The following is a 15,075-nucleotide window of genomic DNA, read 5'->3' on the forward strand; positions in this document are numbered from 1 at the left end:
TCAGCAGAGACTATTTGCTAGGCAAAATTCAACGTTTTCTGAAGCACAGGATGAGGTGATGGCCGACGAAGCTGCCGGGGGCACAGTTCAGACAGTACAGCCCACCAAATCAACAAAGTTCGAAGAAACAGTCCACCTTGAGGACACCAAACGCACCGGAGAATCTTCCGAGGAAGAAGAACCTGAAATCAACCAACTCCAAAGGCAACCCAACACGCAACACCGCAACAAACTGCAGCAAGAGGACAGTTACAAGGCAGTTCTCTTACTGAGATGTAAGGGGTGTGGCGGCAATCATTTTCGTGCCAATTGCAGATTTTGTTCAGCCACATGTAGAGCTTGCAGAGCCCACCAGAGAGATCAGCCACCCAAACATCAGTCGGAAGAACCGACTAGGAGAGCTACTGGGGCCCAGGGTCCAGTTAGTGTGGGATTTTTCAGAAGCCGTAGAAGCGTATACCACACCGAGGCTCGACGCCCCCTCAAACCCTAACTTAAGCTCATGGTAGAGCTACAAGGAGTTCCATGTAAGATGGAATTGGACTCTAGCTCTGCAGTCTCAATCATTTCTCAAGACACTTTTAACGTCGTTTGTAGGCACAGTAACAATTGGGCCAAACTAAGACCCACAGATATAATCCTAACGGATTTTCAAAATGCCCACATTAAAGTTAAGGGAGAAGCCACTTTGTTGGTAAAGTTTAAAGGGTTTTGGGAGCACCTGGATGTAATAGTAGTAGGGGACCAGAGAACGAGTCTCATTGGACTTGATTGGTTTGATGCCTTAGGTATTCAGATTATTGGTATAAACCGGATACAAACAGCAGACCTCGTGTCAGTGTGCGAGGAATATGCGGATGTTTTTGATTCAACCCTTGGAACATACACAGGCCCGCCTATCTCTTTTAAGCTAGATCCCAACATAGTTCCAATCAGGGTTAAGCCTCGTAGGGTCCCCTTTGCCTTAAAACATAAAATTGATTCCGAAATTGATAAGCTTGTAGAACAGGGCGAGTTACAGCCTGTTGATAGTGTGGAGTGGGAAACTCCTATAGTCATTCCACTTAAAGCCAATGGGGAAATTCACGTTTGTGCTGACTATAAATACACACTAAATAAAGCCCTCAAGCAACACGCTTACCTGGTCCCAGTGGTCAACCATATTTTAGCCTCCTTGCAAGGGGGTACTATTTTTGCTAAACTTGATTTAGCACAGGCCTATCAAGCAATTGCCGGTTGATGAGGCCACAGCCATGGCTCAAATGATCGTGACTCAAAGAAGGGCAGTCAAAGTTAAACACTTACAGTTTGGAGTCAGTGTTGCACCCGGTATTTTTCAGGGAATAATGGAGCATACAGTCAAGGGTATTCAGGGTGTCTGCCCTTATTTTGATGATGTTCTTACTGCTGGGGAATCCCCTGAAGTGTTGGCCAGTAGGCTCGGGGCTGTCTTGCAGAGGCTTCGCAAAGCAGGCCTCAAATTAAAAAAGAACAAGTGTAGTACTGGGGTTTCTTCAACAGAATTCCTGGGTTTCTGAATTGATGCTAACAGCATTCACCCCACTGATTCTAAAGTGGCCATTAAAATGGCTCCTAGGCTCAAATCAAAAGGAAAGCTACAAGTATTCTTGGGTCTCCTAAACTTCTATCACACATTTCTACCTCATAAGGCTGCAATAGCAGAGCCCCTCCACAGGCTTCTAGATAAGAAAGCTCCATGGAAATGGACTAACTTACATGAAAAAAGTTTACAGGACTTAAAAGCACTATTGTCAGAAGAGTCCACTGTAACTCACTACAAAGAGTCTAAACCTGTATGTCTTGCATGTGATGCATCTCCCTATGGGGTGGGGGCAGTTTTAGGTCACATAGAGAAAAATGGGAAACAGGTTCTTATAGCATTTTACTCAAGGACATTGTCCTCTGCTGAGCGAAACTATGCTCAGATTGACAAAGAGGCCCTACCCATCTTTGCTGGAATAAAAAAATTCCATGACTATTTATATGGCAGGGATTTCACGGTCTACACTGACCACAAACCTCTGTTGGGACTTTTTACAACAGACAAACAAACCCCCCACATACTATCTCCAAGAATGCTGAGATGGTCTATTTTCCTGCATACAATTTTAAATTAATTCACAAACCGGGCAAAGAAATGGGCATGCTGATGGCCTTAGAAGACTACCACTGCCACTAATGGATCCAGATCTGGCTCCTGCTGCTAGACTATTGTCTATACAGAACATACCTGAGTTTCCCCTCCATGCAGGGGACATTGCTGCTGAAACTGCCACAGATAAAATACTTAGTAGAGTGTTGTCTTGGGTATACACGGGCTGGTTTGAAAAAAGTCCAGGCTCAGAATTTCAAAGCTATTTTGTCAGGAGGCATGAGTTATCTGCCCATAAAGGGTGCATATTATGGGGAAACAGAGTCATAATTCCCACTTCCCTAAGAGACAGGGTTTTACAATCATTACATGAAGGCCATCCAGGCATTGTCAACATGCAAAATACAGTATCTGGATTAAGAGAAATTCTAATTCATCTTTATTCTGGATTGACCAGACTGCACCTCTGGGTTACCGTATTTTAGGAAAGACATTGTCGAACAACGGTGGGTCCAGAGGATAGCAGCTAAGATGGTGAAGTGAGGGAAGAAAAAAGAATGGTAAACCTATGAGGAACAGTTGGAACTGTTTGATATATTTAGCTTAAGACTAGAGAAAAAAAACCTGCAGAAAGACAAGGTAGGTGTTTTCAAGTATCTGATAGGCTGCCATGTAGCAGAGTTATTTTAGGAGACAGGCAAGAAGCAATGGATTTAAATTACAAGAAAGTAGGTTGTGACTGGATTTCATAAAAACTTCCTAATAGCAATGAAATGAAACAGATTGCCTTGTGAAGTTACGGATTTTCCTTTGTTGGAGGTATTGAAAATGCCATGAATGGCTTTCTGGCAGGATTGCTGTAGCAAGGGCAGGGGACTTGGCTAAATGATCTCCGACAACTCTTCCAAATCCTACATTTTGTAGTTCTAGGATTCTGTTTGCCCTTCAAGGTTGTCCTAAGAAACCAAAGTCACATATGCTAATATTACTTTTATTATTCAGTTATAGTAGCCCTTTAGCTTCATGAGAAGCAGAGAGAGACTTCTCTGAGATGGTTACTCTGGTTACAGTTGTGGCCTAGATTCAGATTTCTTTTATCTGTCCATTTTCTTGATTGCAGCTCTTCCTCCAATTCTTCAAGGTTATACCTTTTGCTCATTGCAGATTCTCTAATTGCAGGTCCCTCTCATGCAGTTCAATTCAAAGAAAATAACAAGGAAGGGACATCTTTGTAGGTGAAAACAAAAGAGAGATTTTCTAATTCTGCACATGTATGCATAAAATAAATACATAAAATGTTCAAGAATCCTATGAAGTAATCAGAAAATATATCTGAAGTATTACAATAGGTTCTTGATGGGTCAGAGAGATATGTTGTATGTGAACCAGCCTTTTATTAATAATTTTTTAAAATAGTTTCTTTTTTTAAAAAAATCAGACAAAAATGCCCGACAATTTCAGACAGATTGTGGTCCTTTTTTTTTACATAGACATTCCAAAAAAATTTTTGTGGGGCACCACTAGCTAATTCAGACCATGCTAAATTATGAGCTCCTTATTTCCCCTAAAGAACAATGATGATATCTTAATGTAGCTGTTAAAAGTAAACAGTCAAGACAGAAAGAAATGGATTCTATAATCTGACAAGCCATAAAGAAGATCTACAAGCAAAATTAAGGTTCAGGGTCCATAAATAAAATAATATGGGGCAGGAAATATAACAATGTTTATTTGTAACTAACTGAAAAATTGGGTGGCATACTAGATTCAATCTAGAAAAGATGTTAACATGCTTACATTTAAAGGTAGTGTTTTCCATAATCTTTAAAGATGGGATACTTGCTAAATACTTAAAAATTCCACATTACGTGAAATAGAACATACATTTCCACAAACTAGTCTTTCTATATGTAGCAAGATTCAGATATTTAAAACATAAATTTCTGGTTCAATTTATGTATGTATGTATGTATTTAAATTTTTATGCTATCCATCACCTCTGTAAGGTGACTCTGAGTAGCATATATTTATCAGAATATGCCATATAGAAAGTGGCCTACGACAGTAGTTTCAAGGGAAGAAAAATGAAGTAATATTCCAGGGAGAGAATGATAACCATGCGATAGTTCCAGAATTACATTGTTCCACTTTTTTTGGTTGGGTTTTTCATAGATTTTTTTTAGGAAAAGAATGAGTACAAATCTAACAACTCACAAACTGTGTTTTAACAAAAATAGACTAATTTTCAAAGAGAAAAATGATAGATAGATAGATAGATAGATGATAGATAGATAGATAGATAGATAGATAGATAGATAGATAGATAGATAGATAGATAGATAGATAGATAGGCAGGCAGGCAGGCAGGCAGGCAGGCAGGCAAGGGGAGAGAGAGAGAAAGATACAGATTTTAAAATGAGAATATATTTCAATAATATTTAAATTAAATAAAAATATAGTAAGCAAGACTGAAATCAGAATGCTCACTTGTTCAGACACTGCTGAGAAACACTGAGATCTTGCATAAGGAATTACAGAACTGAATGTAAAAATCTGAAATGTGATAAGTATGTTCCAAGAGACGATATGTACTTAGAAAACTTGAAAATGGAACATTTACATACTTCCTACTCAAAATTGAAACTACTCCAACCATTACAATATTTTAGAGAAACTGTTGAATAATCATAAACAGTTTATTGGACATTTGCTGCTGTGAATAAAAAATCAGCCAAAATATACAGAGATGAAACACAAACTTGAGAGAATTCCATTGCTTCCTCATCTACTTCTAGCTTTGAAATCATGGAAGGAAGATAAATGTAAAGTAGCAAACCCCAGTATTAAACCTGAAAAAACCACAGGCTTGGGACTCCCTCTTTTGCCTAATTGGGGAATAGAAGATTTGAAGGACCAAAGAAGAATTTTGCTTGTACGCCACTGGAGTTATTTCATAGCAAATGAATAAAAATGTGAGTGATGTTCACAGAGAAGCCTATTGTTCATATTTGCTGCTATAAGTCAGTTAGCACTTACAACTTCAGCCTCTGTTGTTCTTAAGATAAAACTGGTTCTTTGAAAGTTCCTCTTATCCATTCAGTGGATGATTCACCACAGTGAACTTACTTTGCATTTAACCGGCCCAAAGGCAATTTTTGTAGGGGCTTAATACAGCATATTTCCAACAGAAAATTATATAAACAATAGTCATTATTATTTTTTAAAATGGAATATGTGTCTGAAAAATAGTTTATAATTGCATGCCAGAAGGCAACTCACCTCCTGGGCTTTGGTAAGTTTGTGTACAGTTCATTGCCTATAGCAATTTGTATAAAATTAAGTTTGTGGGGAAGAAAATGGTCTTTCTCAACACCAACAGAGAAAGATGACTCACTGATTGGTATCAGCATGTAAACTGGATACTTTTTTTTAAGAACAGCACATGCAAATCCTTAGCTAAATTATCATAGAATAATAATTCCTTTGATTGAAATGATTGGGTATAAGCATTTATTTACAAAGATCATTAATATAGCCCTCCAACTACAATGAATGAGATTACCCATAACACAAAGCTAAAGTCAAACAAGCCACTTTTTGCTGTAGTAGGATGTGTAGAGAGTAAAGGGGATGACCTTGAGGGATGAGACAGAAGGTCTGTTACCAAGGCAACGAGTTGATGAACATTGTCTAGGCCCAAATGAGTAGGAAAGGTTATGAAAACATCTCAGACAGGCTTCACCCCAATTCACATGAATGTAAAGGGGAGGACCCAATTAGATTCTGCAAGATTCTATTTGTACAGTCAATCTTAATAAAGCTAGCTTAATAAAACTATTTGTTTCTTGGTCTGGTGTATCTTGTAGGGTTGACAGAATGTGACAAAGGCAGCTGATCAGGATAACATTCTAATGACTGGGCTTCAGGGACCCAAAAACACAAGGTGATTCGTGGAGACAAATCATCATTCTCCTAATAGACTTGAGGAACAGATGAGTGAGACATTACAAGGCATATCCACATATAATGCCTGGCATTTTTTAAGGAGGAAACTTTTATCTACATGGTGGCATCAAACAACCCATCAAACATTTTGCCTTTTCCTCCCAATCAGTTTTGTGTTTTAATTCAGTTTTAACTCAGTATGTTGTGAAGATTTGTTGAAACAACTATGTATTCATGCAGATATGAGAGCAAATGGGGTTTGCAATGCATACAAAAGTGTATGAAACAAATTTAAAACCATCCCTCCTTTTCTGACCAATGGAGCTTTTTCTAGAAACAAAAGTAAAAGGGTAGCCAATTTTCACAGGAATTGCAGTTTGTGTGTACATTCTCTCTATGCCATGCATTCCAATTCACATTTTTAGGGACAATCAACACAGCCAACAATCACTGCACACAGAACTGCAGAGAGGAATCCTCATCTCCTCCTACATTCTACTAGGAAAGCTGACATACTTTCCATAGAAGACATAAAAGGTTTATTTTATTGTGTAGGAAATGTTAGTTAATTGTATTGTTCCCACCCAATCAAATGCAAAATGGTTTTAGATGACTGGGATTCCTTGAAAATACCCATTCATTAATACTTTAAGTAAAACTGTTTATGTCAAGCACAGACAGTGGGAGAATGGATTGTTTTATTAGGAAGAAGGACTTGCCTTATACAATGGCCTTAATTAATTTGAAGTGAAATATGATACTGTATATATAAATCTTACTACATTTAGTGGAACAATAACCAGAAAAAGGAACATCAAATGACACCCTTAAAGGAGAAATATTCTTGAATTTTTGTTTTTAAAATTGATTCGGTTTGGGAAATAGTCAATCAATATTTATCATTTCATGGATACTTATTAAAAGCGTGCTCTGAGATAAAGATTTTCACTTGAAACTAGTGGCTCTCCCAATTACCCTCTATCTCCAGTTTGAATCATTATCCTCTCTTTGATTAATTTAGGGCAACTAATTTAATCTATGGATACAAATAAGTGCTTAAGCTGCAGCAAAAATGCCCCCCCCAGAAAAAAATGACATCATTTACTCCTGGTGAAGTTGACAGTGGGTTGTAGTCTTTATTAACTTAGGTTCCAGCAAGTGTAAAAGATACAGTGGTGTCCAACCACTGTTTGGAATTTAACCTGTTTTAGGAGCTGACACTTTTTCTTGGAACCACAGCTTCAATCTGTGGATGGTTTTGGATTTATTGATTTAGGAGATTTAGTGATGCTCCTAGAAACCCAAGAGTAATATTGGCTAGGTTAGTGTGATAGAAGTGCTCTTTCCTAGAAGGAGAATTTGGCTTCTGTGCTCTATGCCTTAATCACCTTAATCAGACTTAGATTACTGTAATAGATTCTGAGCATGGCTCCTCTTGAACGTTATTTGGAAACTAACAATAGTGTAAAGCATGGCAACTAAATTGCAAGGTGTCTTTTCACAGACATGATATTGATTTTATTCTGGAACCATGAATTAGAAATGCTGTCTGTGGGTAGCAGTAAACATGTTACTTGCAGATCAGCCACTGGGTGTGCGCTGTCTGTAGGTAGAGGCAAGCCTGCTATTTGCAGATCAGCCACCGGGGTGTGCTGTCTGTGAGTAGAGGCACCACTAGGGGCCCTCTCTGTGTGTAGAGGCAAGCCTGCTATTTGCAGATCAGCCACCGGGGTGTGCTGTCTGTGAGTAGAGGCACCACTAGGGGCCCTCTCTGTGTGTAGAGGCAAGCCTGTTATTTGTAGCTCAGCCACCGGGGGTGCACTGTTTTGCATGAGTAAACGCAAGCCTGTTATTTGCAATTTGCTACCAGACAGTGCTGCCCCTAGCCTTCACTTGGAAATGGAGGTCAGTCAATTTTTTTCTTCTTAGAACTACAAGCTATAAGCTGGTCTGGAATTACTAAGGATCTGCCTGTCCTACAGTCAAATTCCAACCATGGGCTGTGAGAACTTTGCAGTTTTAATGAAGGTTAATTTGCAGCCTGTTTCTCCTTAAGTTGATATGGGGGGGAGGGGGACAACTGGGTAGTTTTTACATAAGCAGCTTGGCTTAGGCTTGTTGTTTGCAGGTTGCCACCAGAGGGCACTGCTGCATTTAGACTATGCTTGGGATAAGGTTTACTTTTTGGTCCCTCTTCTAAACATATACTTTCAAGAATTGGTTGCTAAATCAGGTATCTTCCTTCTGTGTTTCTTTTATTTTCTTACCAGAGAAGGCTGATTTTATGCCTTTAACACAAGTCTGAATCAATGCCTCTCTCTCTATCTTAGTAAAAGGCTTAATTGCTGTTTGTCTGCAGACAGCTAGAATTCAGGCATTTTAGATTGGCCACCAGAGGTCACTGCCCACATGGCATAAATCGAAGCTTGCTGTTTACTTTCTGCATTCCAAGGGTAGGGGTCAATTGGGCTAGGAGTCCGTTTCCTCCCACCAGTTGCCTGGTTACCATGACAATTAATTGTTTTATTACTTTTTTATGTCTGGCCAGAGGCCCCACTGGTTTTGCTGAGCTGTTCTGAGTAGCGTGCAAAGAAACAAAATTCTTTTAACAGTACTTTTCTGGACTGAGCTGTTTTGCATGGACAGGGAGAAGGCAATACAGATACAATTCCTTTGAACTCTCAGCAAGACGTAACCTTTTCCTCTATTTTGGCAAATTAGCAGTCAGGGAGGTTAAAACACACATGCTGGCTTTTCCATTGAAGAGGAATTAATCCTTGCAGTCACTTAATGAAGATATAGCTATAGCTGGACACATAAAGAGTTAATAGTCTCTTTGCAATTCAAAGTCTCTCTCATTCAGCCAAACTCCCACCAAGTAACTGTATGGCATGTGAAGCCAATGAGATCCCACTTTAAAGCACTGGCTCTTTTGGAAGATAATTCAATCCTCTTTTAACTGCAGCCAGCTGGAGAATAAACCACTCCTATGTTTACTTCAGCCAAGCTAAGATCTGGAGATTATTTTTAATCCTTTTACTCTCAAAGAGGATGCAATCTACTAGCTTTAATTTTTTTACTATTCTGGAACCATGAATTAAAAATGTGTTATAATACTGATCCAGATAGCATAAACTCTGCAGAATGGTTTTAAACAAATATTTATTGATCAGGAATCCTAGGCAGACTTACGTTTTCTGTTAGATTCATCTGTTCATGAGTATATCTGTCCATTCTAGCAGTGTAAAAAAAATAAAGGTAGATTCACCCCATGTTCGTACAGAGAGAAGAAGCCTTTTGGCTTGGATTCATGCAGAGAGATAATACAAAGGCACGTAGCTAGGAAGTCCTGCAATAAACTTTGAAACTCCTCCCACTGTTCTAGATAAGCTATAGGATTTACTAACAACTAGACTACATTTCCCAGAAGCCATCTCTTAAGGAAATAGCATTTAACCCTATAAATGCTACATGTTCTTACATACATTTCTCTTAATGATACAACATTAACCCTGTAGATGCTAAATACTCTAACACAGTTCTTAAGTATATGCTCTGGCCAGATGGTTACATACTGGTCCAGCACAGATTTTCTGAGTCCTTCTCAATGGGCTGGTTAAAACAGGGGTCGGCAACCGTAAAAAGGAAAAGAGCCACTCGGAACCGGTTCCATTACACAAACAAAAAAGTGGGAGCCGCAAAAAGTGCGCACGCGTGTGTCTACACACTCGCATGCGCAAAAAACATTTTGCACATGCGCAAAATGGGAGGCACCTGCGCGGCAATGGGTCTCCCCTTTGGAGAGGTGTGCGCGCACCTCCGCCTGAACAGGCAGTGGCGCCGCTCATTTGGAAAGCTGCCACAGCCCATTTGCAGGCTACCGCCTTCCGAGGAAGGCGGCAGCCTGCAAACGGGCTGCGGCAGCTTTCCGAATGGACAGCACCACTGCCCATTCTGAGAGGTGCGCGTGCACCTCTCCGAATGGGCGGAGGTGCGCACGCACCTCTCCAAAGGTTTGGAGAGGTGCGCGTGCACCTCCGCCTGAATGGGCAGTGGTGCCGTCCGTTTGGAAAGCTGCCGCGGCCCGTTTGCAGGCTGCCGCCTTCCTCCTTCCATTTGGAGAGGTGCGCGTGCACCACTGCCCATTCGGAGAGATGCGCGCACACCAGGCGACTGGGAGCTGCAGGAGATGGCTCAAAGAGCCGCATGCGGCTCCAGAGCCGTGGGTTGCCGACCCGTGGGTTAAAAGAAGGCTATGTTTTTTTCCATATGAATCTGCCCACTTGCAATCATTAAAGAGGCTCTGGAGAGTTTTGTTACTAAGGATTTAAATCAGGATATGTTCTGTTCAACACTACATTTATAGAATTCTTTTTTTTACAGAGTTCATATTAAGTATTTCTTTATGCTTTAAACAGTGAATGTTTCATCATTCAATTGGTCTTTAAATTATTATATTTTCCATTTTATTATGTTGAACATTCAAATTTCTGATTTTAATTTATTGTTACACAATACCTATTTTGCTTTACCTCTGTTTTTATTGGACTGATTATTTTAGCCATGTCTTTCCATGATGCAAAATATGGCTATGGTTTATTCTAGTAATTAAGTAACTTATTTGCTAACTTACAAATACATTTTCAGATTTCATTAGGATTGTCAAGTTTCACAGTGATTGTGAATTACATGCAAGCAAGCAAGAAACCAACCCAATGTCAATATTTTGCGGTTGTAACATTTGAGATTCCTTTAATGATTCTTAATACTGGTTGATTGAATAATTGATTATGTGCCATCAAGTCATTTTCAGCTCTTAATGACACATAGATAGATTTTCTCCATCTATACCAAGCATGTCAAAGTCGCGACGTCATGTGACATCGCACAACATATTGGAGCTTTTTCCCCATTGCCGGCAATGGGGTGGGTGCGGTTTCATTGCGACGCGTCCGGTCCTCGGGCCGGCAGTTTGACACCCCTGATCTATACCTAACCTGTTCTTTCATGTCTCCCAATGGTAGACTCATCGACATTGTAGCTTAGGCCATCCTGAGGCTGGAAGTCATCATCATAGAGCTACAGAAACACAGAGAAGCCAGCACATGTACTGAATTGACAAAGACTGCTTTTTTAATTTTATTGTTCCAATAAAACAATGGGTTACATTCAATCACATAAAGGAGATTTGCTTTCAGTTAAAATTATGGGATGCTTCTTAGTGATAAGAGAAGTTTAATGACAGAACCAAGTGTCACTGCCAGCATGGTCAGACGAGTCTCAGCTGGAAGGTGATACTTTCTGAGGCACCAGAACAACACCAGGAATTGCTGGTGGGAGCCTTTCCAGAGGCCTCAGACAAATGTCAACCTCAGGAACAGCCCACCAACCTGAGCCTGACAGAGTCAGGGTACTTGACATGCCATATGATAAGGAGCCTGATCCAAGACTTCTTCCCAGCCCTAATGCCTATTGTGCAGAACACTAAGCAGAGCAAAGGCACAAAGCCCTACTTTCAAAGGCATCCTCATTCCTGTTTGCCCACACTCATAGCAGGTACTATTTAATAACTTTTGCTGCCAACAATCTCTTTTTGGAAAGGACTTCTCTGCTTACTAGAACTCTGTATATTTGTCTCCTGAACCTATTGCCTGTAGAAACTCTGCCCCTTCAAATCCAGAGCAACTGATGATCTACATTTGGACTCTTGGATTTCTGGATCACATCTGACTATGCTTTTGCTTTCCACACTTGAATTCCGGCCTCTTGGATATTTGCAGACAAGCTCACTAGACACTATGAGTTTGTTGCTCTGTGCTTGCACTTGCAAGCCCTCCTTTCCTTTACTTGGAAATGCACAAACCCAAAGTAAGGTTTTTGCAATCTACCTTCTTGGTATTTTTGGTAGTTTGGGACAAGATGAGGTTGGCTCTTGCTGAAGATCTTCACCTTAAGCTTACTATGGATTCTGTAGCTCTAAATTTTCTGCATCAAAGAAGTTGGACCAGATTATTCTGCTCTAAGGGTCCACAACATTCTTAGAATAAGAATGCTACTATCTTTGTCAATACAGTACATGGTCACTTCTGTCTGGCAAAAATACTTCCAGTGAAGAAAGATGGTGAGAAAAGTTTCAAATTAGCTTGGCAATCATTGTGCAATTCAGCTTGCCTCCCTACTTTCAGCAATGGCAGGAGCTGCCATCTTCACTTAAATATGGGAAAGGCACGTTCAATGCCAGGGCTATATCTACCTATTCTTTAAAAACAGATATGTCAAACTCACGACATCACATGACGTCACGTGACATATTGGAGCTTTTTCTCCATTGCCGGCAATGAGCTGGGTGCGGTTTCCTGATGATGCATCCAGCCCACAGGCCGGCAGTTTGACATCCCTGTTTTAAAATATGGAAAACTGTCCATTACTTGCAATTCTGTAAGCACTCTAAATTTTATAACATAATAAACAGAGTGACCATTTAAACATCATTATAAGAAACACTGATTCTAACATTAGGCAAAGTGTGATATATTCCTCAGGCAGCATATCTGACATATCTTTAATTACTAACAAATTGCTACTTATTTAATTATTTTTGAACTAGTGTAGGATGCCAAAATAACTGAGTTAGTTTGGGATATTGTAAACTTTGATGTGAATGGGGGGGGAAAGCTCTATTTTGGGGTTCTGCCCCAGGTAACAAAATATCCAACTGGACCAAAGGAACAAACATATACAAAAGAGTCAAATCTGCTGTTTTAACCTCTGGAATTCAAAACCTTTTGCTTGGAATTTCCATGTCTAATATTTCTTCCAAATATCATTATTACCTTTGTTTTTATCTATATTTTTATGGATTGTTGTGTGCAAGATAGGTGGACTTATACGTTCAATAGATAGATAGATAGATAGATAGATAGATAGATAGATAGATAGATAGATAGATAGATAGATAGATAGATAGATAGATAGATAGCGTCTTTTCCTCTCGTCTGTCTACTTTATTGCTTCTATTTCCTCTCCAATCAACCTACTGCCCTTGCTTCCTGAAGTGCATTCCCTAATTGCATGAAATCACTCGATTAGAAGTATTATTGCTATATGAAATTACACATGCTAATTTACCAGCAATATTTTGCACTAAAAAAACATAAGAGGTTCAGAAGAATATACTATTAGTTTGACACTGTTATATAGTGCCCTTACTAATAAGGACAACACTTAAAAGGATGCCCTCTTGTAGTTCAAAACATGATTCATTTTTTTTATTTAGTTTCATTCTTTTTAGAAAATGAAATTTCTATCTAAAGTGTATGCTAATGTGTCAGGGAAAGGATTCTAGTTGTTAGAGAAACTTTCTGTAGATGGCAGCAATGGAAAAGAATGGCATTTTTACCCTCCTTTATGTCTTAAATTCCCACTTCTTTATAACTGTACCACTTAACAATATGTTTATAACTCCTGCACACTGCTGTGCTGCAATTGCTGGATAAAACTTAAGGTAAACACACGAGGCTCTATGTTGTCTTTGCAAACCACCTAGGACAGTTTCAAATGGAAAAACGAAACAGAAAACTGCTCTATGTTGGCACAACACCTGCTCAATAACAGAGGTAAAAGAAGCAGATATTCCCAGTTTTGCCGAATTGACTAACAGTCCTGAAAACACTTCTACTTACAATCCCTGAAATGGAAATAAAACTCTGTGGGCAACTGGGGATATCCATCACATTACAACACACCTCTTCCTCATTGTTTGCCTTTGCGCAAGCAGCTGAACGACAGTAGAGTGCCAAAGTCTACATTTGCAATTTATAGTAGATAATTAAAAATGGTTTGGTTTTCAAAATCTTTAAAAAAATCCATTCTAAGGGGAGGCAGTCTGGTACCCACCAGAGGTTTTGGAGAATAGGTTGTGTAGTCCCTGGCTATTGAGTACATTGAATGCTGATGGAGATTGGAGAGCCAAACATCAGAAAGCCATCAGCTGGCCTCCCCATATCATCATCATCATTACTGATTTATAACTGTCCAGGTAGAACATTTATAACAGCAGGAAGATAAAGTTAGGGTTAGGCATCCAAAATTTCTCATCTGAAATAATGTTGGGTGGTTATTGATTTTATTGACATCAGCATTGAGCCAAATTGAAAAAAAAATTCTTTGAAATTTCAATCAGATCAGCCATTTGTAATCTCTTGTTTTTATCCTACTATAATATTAAATAAATTGTTTTGGAAAGGTTAGATTAAAAAGATATTAAAATATTAAATATTAAAATGCAGCAGCAACTGATTATGTATGTATGTATTTTAATGGCAGGAACAAGTGTTGGATCTCACTATGGGGAAAAGATGTGATGGCATTCTTCAAATACTACATATTCCAGTCAAAAGAGGATGCCATCTAAAGTTTGTTAAATGTATGTGCTGTATTCTAACAGCTTCTGGAAAGTAAATTTCTTGAATAATTTGATTGTAAGGTATTCCCCAAAGAGTAACTGCCATAAGTATGGGGTTAGGTTCAGAGATTTCTTTTGCCTAATCACACTTATATGGCCTGAGGAAAAATGAGCCAAACTCTCTGAAGATCTTTCTTTGTTTATTTATATTCTGCCTGGAAAATATAAATCCAAGTTGCTTCATTTACAGCTGGGTTTTTGTTTATATATCAGTGTAATCATTCACTATTTTACAAGGAGCTCAAGAACTTTTGTGTGACACTATTTTTTTCCTCACAAAGATACAGTAGCTATTCCTTATCATGAATTAGACCCAGGGAGTTGATTCTGCATGTCATGAAAGGGCAGCAAATTATTGCTCTTTAATTTGCCTCAACATATCAAGTTACTAGAGCAGGGGTCTTCAAACCTGGCCCTTTTATGGCTTGTGGACTTCAACTCCCAGAATTCCTCAGCCAGGCAAATCACCAGAGAGCTTCCTAACTGAACTGGATTTAGAAATTTGGCTTCTTGGCCCTCAGTTCAGTAGAAGGCCAACTCAAATATGATCTAT

This window comes from Vipera berus, assembly GCF_964194415.1.
Source record: "Vipera berus genome assembly, chromosome: 3".
NCBI lineage: Eukaryota > Metazoa > Chordata > Lepidosauria > Squamata > Viperidae > Vipera > Vipera berus.